This window comes from Carlito syrichta, unplaced genomic scaffold (genome assembly GCF_000164805.1).
Source record: "Carlito syrichta isolate Samal-C Ts95f unplaced genomic scaffold, Tarsius_syrichta-2.0.1 Scaffold304274, whole genome shotgun sequence".
Lineage (NCBI taxonomy): Eukaryota > Metazoa > Chordata > Mammalia > Primates > Tarsiidae > Carlito > Carlito syrichta.
In genome coordinates this window covers 429,472-436,288 of record NW_007248370.1, presented here as the reverse complement: position 1 = coordinate 436,288, position 6,817 = coordinate 429,472, and positions in this window count along the sequence as shown.

Here is a 6,817-nt window from a genome sequence, read left to right as displayed (position 1 = left end):
TGATAATGATGTTCATGATGGTGATAGTGATGGTGTAACAGTGATGATGAACCTGACAATGGTGATATTTAGCACTTATACAATACTGCCATGTGCTAGACTGTTTTCTGATTACTTTACCTTTTATTATTCTTCCATTTCATTCTCTCAGAAAGCCTTTGAGAAAGTCATTGACACATTAGAAAGGACATACAGCCAGAATGAGAAACTCTAGAGAATAGCAGTGACTCTGTGAAAGTCTTTTGAAAGTCACATCAGCTCACCTGTACCAGCCTTAATGTGTACCATTGTCAATCAAACCTTACTTAGAAATAACACAAGGGAGAGATTGGCAGTCGCTGGGCACTGCCAGGGGAGGGAGGAAGAAAGGGGGGCATGTAACAACACAAAGGGTACCTGGCCCCAAACCAGGGAAAGTGAGGGCCAGCTGGAGGCCCATACTTCACCTGCATGCAGCCTACTTGTGTAGTTAATTGTTACGTGTACTCCCCAAATTTTTAAAAGCCCTGCTAAGCGAATACTCTTGAATAAGATTAATGGAAAAAAAGCAGTTCCAAAAGAATTTCATAATAAATTAAAACCTAAAAATATGATTGTAATTATTTGGCATGCATATGTAACAAGCAAACTAATTCCCAACAATGGAAGTAGCAGACTAACTCAAAGTATATATCTAGAACAGTAACAACAACCAATAAAAAAGCTGAAATGCAGCATTTTAGTGCTCAAAACAACAAAAGATAATTAATTTTCAACCGACATACATTCGCTATATGAAAGTACTGGGTTAGTTGCCATAGAGGAGACAAAAAGAATTAATATTCATCTTCTGGGAGCTCACCATCCAGTTAGAAGCAAAACATGAGCTCACAGAACTATAATAATATAACACTTAAAAAAGTAGCATTTCTAATTAATTAAATGGAGAACTCAAATTACTTTCCTTTGCCTTTATAATCTCTATTACAACCCCTCTCCCAACAGGATGACATTTTGGGCTTTTGTAATCCTTCGACGCTTTATTAAAATACATACTTTATTGTACTGAACCTATCTGAATCTGCTTTCACATCTGAGCAATGTGATACTGGACACCTATCTCATAGGATTATTGTATAATGAAATAAGCCAATGTCACTAAGATACTCAGAATATTTCTTGGCACATAAGTGGCCCTCAATCAATGATAACCAATTTCAATACTATTATTATTGCTACTTATGTCTACACCTAACTTTCTGACCAGGTTTATTATCTTTGTGTCATTTTGTTCATAATTCTAAGCACTCCCAGAAGACCGAATTTGACATTTGATGTGTCTTCTCAAATGAAAATAATGAAGTATTTGGTAAATGGTAATGGTGCAATTAGTATCCAGAGAAACAGTGTTCACTGAGCCCACAGAGGGGTCAAGGCAGGCTTGCTGAGGATTATGAGTTGAAATGTATGAGGGAATAAAAAGTATCTCAGTCTGGGTGGAAAACAAGGCAGAAGCATGAGTCATGGAAGCATAAAGAGAGAAGAGGTAGCTACAACAGGGAATTTATTAGGTAAGTGATGAAAAAGAGAACTCAAGGAGTTATTGCAGTAGTTTAGGCATGAAAATCTGAGATACTCTACTAAATGGGGCAACAGAAATAGAAAGGATACTGTCAGGTCCTTTCTCAATATAGAAATAAAATAATAATTTGAACATAAGTCAAGTTTGCCCATTTGCAGATAAGAAGGAAGAAAGAGTTAATGGACTTAGATTACTGTCAGCAAATAGAAAGCAACATAGACAAAAAATTCAGAAGCGAGGCTACTTTATTTTGTTTAGACAACAAATATGATGGGAATAATGCAAGTAGGAAAATGAAAGAGAAAGCAGAGGCCATTTTTCTAAGCAGAGACAGGAATAGAATTTGCGATGTATTGAGTTTGAGGTTAGCAGGCTGTCAGATTGGACATGCTTACTAAATTGTTACATGTGAAGTTGAATCACTGAAGAGAAAACAAAGCAAGAGAGCTAGAAGCAACAATTAGCTCCCTAATTCAACTGATTCTTGTCTATGTGAAGTTGGTATCAAGGTACATAAGGAATCACAAGCCTCTAACCAAGTCTCTTGGTGCTAACATCAGTAAGGAAAGCAACAAAACCAACCCACCCATTCTTTTTCTGATGGTGCACCCACCCGCAGCCTTGGTTCTCCTTGGTTTCTTTGTACAATCTTTTCATTTTATCTGCAGCAATAGTCTAGCTCTCAGAGACAAAGTGAGTGAGGGACAAAGGAAGGCCTTGCCTGCTCAATCCAGCTCCAAGTACAAAGACCAGAGTCACAATGGGGTTCACAGCCTATATCAGCAAAAATACAAGTGGATCGAAATGCCAGTTTTTACCTAAAATAAAGGTTTTATATCGTGTATGTAAAAATAGAATTTTGTCAGAAAGTAAGACCGTCAACAAACCAGAACACAAATGTTTATTGAAAAGAATTGTTAAACTCTGATTCAGACTAGGGACACCAGGCCAATCACGGAATCCCATGGGGGCATCTACATGCCGAAGTCTTTGCTTGGAAAGTCAGTTTTTAATGGTGTGGTTACACAACTATGTGTCCTTTTGAGAAAACTTAAAAAACACATAAATTCCAAGTTCATGACACAGTCCTAAATACAGAGTGAAGGAAGTGCTTGTTCATGTATGCACATCAAATTCACTGACCTTTCTAAAACCTTAAATGAGATTTTAGTCTTTAATGTCCAGTTGTTTTCTCAAGCATAATCTCATTTGTTTTCCTTGATCACTTATAAGGCAGATCACTGTTAGAACTTACGGAGCAAGAGAGAAAGAAAATAATAATTCGAACATAAGTCAAGTTTGCCCAGTTACAGATAAGAAAATCACCAGATACAGTGGCTCACACCTATAATTCTAACCCTTTGAAAGGCTGAAGCAAGATGATTGCTTGAAGCCAGAAGTTTGAGACCAGCATGGGCAACATAACGAGACCTTGTCTCTACAAAAAATAAAAAGCAATAGTCAAGTGTGGTGGCACACACTTGTAGTCCCAGCTAGATGGGAAACTTGAGATCACTTGAGCCCAGCAGTTTGAGGCTGACTGAGCTGTGATTGTGCCACTGCACTCTAGCCAGGGCAGCAAAGCAAGACCCCATCCCTAAAAAAATAATTTAAATGAATAAATGAAAAGACAATTGCTGAAATCCATCCTCCTCAAAACATGAAGGATTTATCAATAAGTCACAATTATTGCCACATAACCCCTTAAAAACAAACCATGGTAAATTTTTAAAAATACACTTAGGTTCATGAAGAACTGTTATCAGCTATAGTACTCTCTGAACAAGAGAGCTAAACTGATGTGCATGGAAACTACCAATCACTACTTTTCCTATTTCCAAGAAAATTGCTCCTCAACTGCAATGATTAGTTTTTCTGTAGAAGGATTCATAGAAAAAAATCCAGTCTCAAATATTCTTTCATCAGAGAAGAGATATTTAATTCTGAGCCTAAAAGCAATGTTCTCTAGAATAAAACTATAGCAGAGTTGTATAGAAGAGAGCTTATGAAATACCTTGGATCCATCATTTATAAAATATGTGCTTAAATGATGCACTGAGGTGTCATAAGTAGAAGAGAGTGCTAATCTTAGAAACATGACAGAGGAATGAGAAAGAAAACTCAGTCAAGTGTTAAAACCAGCTAATGTGTGATTGATCTGAGTTCCCCTGTTGATGTTTAAATAGAACTCTGCTCTGGCATTTATGTCTCAGCAATGACTTTTCTTCAGCCTGGACATAAGGGGTCTGAAGGTATTTGAGCCTCCACGCTTTCCTTGCTCTGCACCTAAAATACTAATGGATAGCTTTTTAGAACCTGGGTACTCTAAGTTCTTGGATTCCACTGAATGTGGAGATGCCTGACTGGAGTCAGATGCTTCTGACTGGGGATGGCTCAGACAGTATCTTCCAATGGGCCTCTTTAGAAACTGAAAAAACAGATCAAGAGTGGAGCTCTGTGGTCAGAGGACTTAGGACATCATTAAGACAGGGGACGCCTCTGTGGCCAATCTAACTTGGCTATAACCCATCAAGTCTGAATGGATTCTGTGTTCTGTATTTCAAATTCTTCCTTCCTTGACACTAAAAGAAAGAATAACAAAAGATTTACCTATGTAGTTGCCCAGTCAGAGAACAACTAATTAAAATAACAATCAAATGCAACAGACCGCACAGCTGATATGTTCCTGTCTTCAGCAGGTAGGATTCTTGAATTGTTGCATTCTACTGCAATGCTTGTTTTAAAGTCATATTACCAAACAACTCTCAGGCAAGCATTTTGTTTTCTGCCCTCGCGATCATCAGAAAGATAAGATGGTGGCTTGAAAAACTGTTTTAAATCATATAATCGTACAATATTTCAACTTTGCTTCCGGCATCTATTTTATTTTTCCCCCCTCTGGGACCATTTCCAGGGATCTCAAGAAAATGAAAGAAACCACTGTGACCAAGCTGGAATGCATGAAAACCATACCACCTCCTCATCGAGGACAGGAAACAGATCCCACGACTCTGCATTTGTCCTTCATCCACCCTGTTCCCTCAAGCAACATGTCCACTCTGTGCCCTTATAGGAAGCCGGGTCCAAAGCTACCCCTGCTCTCTGGCCAAAGGGAAGAAGGGTTATATATCCCGGGGCCATGATGTGAGACCTGGGAGGAAATGTTGTCTTTTTGCAAAATAGCAAAATTGTGTGACTACATTAAAGTCAACACTATTTATCTTCACCTCTTGTCCTATGGGCTGACAAAAGGACACCACTGTTAGGCCCAACCCCCGTGAACAGCTGCAATAGAAAGAAGGCAGGGACTGGTACTTTCAAGTGTCAGACCTTTTGTGCTGACTACTAGTTTATGAGGCTGATGTCAAGCATTGCAGTCAATGAAGTCTTTGTCCTAGGTGTACGAGCAGGACAGTGGAAAAACTGCCCCCTCTTATATCCCAGGCCCATCCATCTTCCCTTCACCCTGTTTCTCAACTTTTCTGTCTCTTGAGCCGACGGAGAGAGGATCCCTCCTGGGTTAATGTACTGGAAAATTGCTCTGCATGTATATGAGGAGGTCCCTTCCAAATGAAAGAAAAAAAGAAAGGAAAAAAAACTGGGAAGAAGAGTCGTTTTTCCCACTGAACTCATTGGCCTTATGCTTGTGGGTCTGACCCTGATTAAGAAAATCTCAATGTCCTGCTAGGAGGTTTATTGTGAAGTTTGGCAGAACGAACTTCCGATTGAATTTTTTTTATTATTTATAATCACAAAGTGGTTTTGAACAGCTCCCATCACCCACCCCACCAACTACTCTGACCCCAAGCGTGTGCGCACACACATGCGCGCGGGCACACACACACACACACACACACACACACACACACACACACACACACACTCACACATCCCAGATCTTACCTTTGAAGAGGCCCCATCCACACACATCCAATTTGCCTTGGAACAATCTATTCTCCTCCTCGGAGCTGGTTCCCCCAAGGCGATTCCCTATAAATAACAGACATGTTGTTTTCATACAGTTACATGTAAGGTTGGACGCTGTGAACTTTGTTGTGTATGGAACCCAGAGGAAGCTGCGTTACGTGATATCACTCACTTGCTTATTTTAACTTTTTTCTAGCTAAAAATAATATCCTCCTTCTAGCCTCCTTACCCCATGCCTGTGTTTTATTCCTCTATGGGAGATTTTAGATTAAAACAAAATGTCATGTGAGTGGTTAAGGCATCAACTACATATACTCCTGAAATAAAGGACTGCAGTGGCACCAAGGGATTTTTATACAACGAAGCTGAGTCTTTCCAGAAATTTCCAAGCAAAAATCATGGGAAACGGGAACAAAGAAATCTGGATAATTGTAACCAATGCAAAATATGCACTTTAGAAGCCAGGAGACACACAACAATTATTCTTTCAGAAAATAAAGAAAAAAGAATTTAGCAGCTTAGCACATTTTCTTTCTCCTGCACCTTGTTTTCTAGAAATTACATTATGCTGCCATTGATTGTTAATTTGACCAGAGACATTGAGGATGGGATATATTTACATATAAAAGCTCTAATTCTTTGCTGGTAGAAGAAAATAAAAACTAGATTTTTCAAAGGAAAATTTGTGCAAAAAGCATAAAAGTGATCCAAACACGAAACGTTAATAAAAGAGTAAAATCAATGTTCACAGCTTAATCTTACCTGGATTGTAAGTTCTGTTCTTGTGTTGAGTTTAGGACACCATTGACTGAGCCAAAACACCCCATAAAGTTATAATTTTCTGACAACTGAATGACCAAGACCAAATTGTCTCTCCTGTTAATGGGTTTATTGCACAATTATAGCTGACTTTTTATTCTGTTTGCAATGTCAAAAGCTGAGAAGTTCTATGAAATGATTCAATTTTAGCAGATAAAGAATTTCCTGATTTATTTCCTCTGTTAATCTTTCCCATTCTATACTTTTCACCAAGATTTTTCCCAGTTGAAATCTAACTTTCTTTTCTGCAGTTTCAGTTGCTGTTCTACTGACAACCATGGGGCTCATTTAAATATTTAGCAAGATTATAAAAAGAAATGGGGTGAAGCTGACAAATCATGCCCAGGAGAGGGCGGGGAGAGCCGTTAAGTCAAACACAAACGTTCATAGGAACCCCTAATCTCTCAGCCTGTCCCCTTTTGTAGAAGGAGGTCAGAAGCACTTGGTCCCAAGGCCTGCTCCCTAAAGACCCTTAACAAGCAGATGTTACTGTAACATGCTCAGGGAATC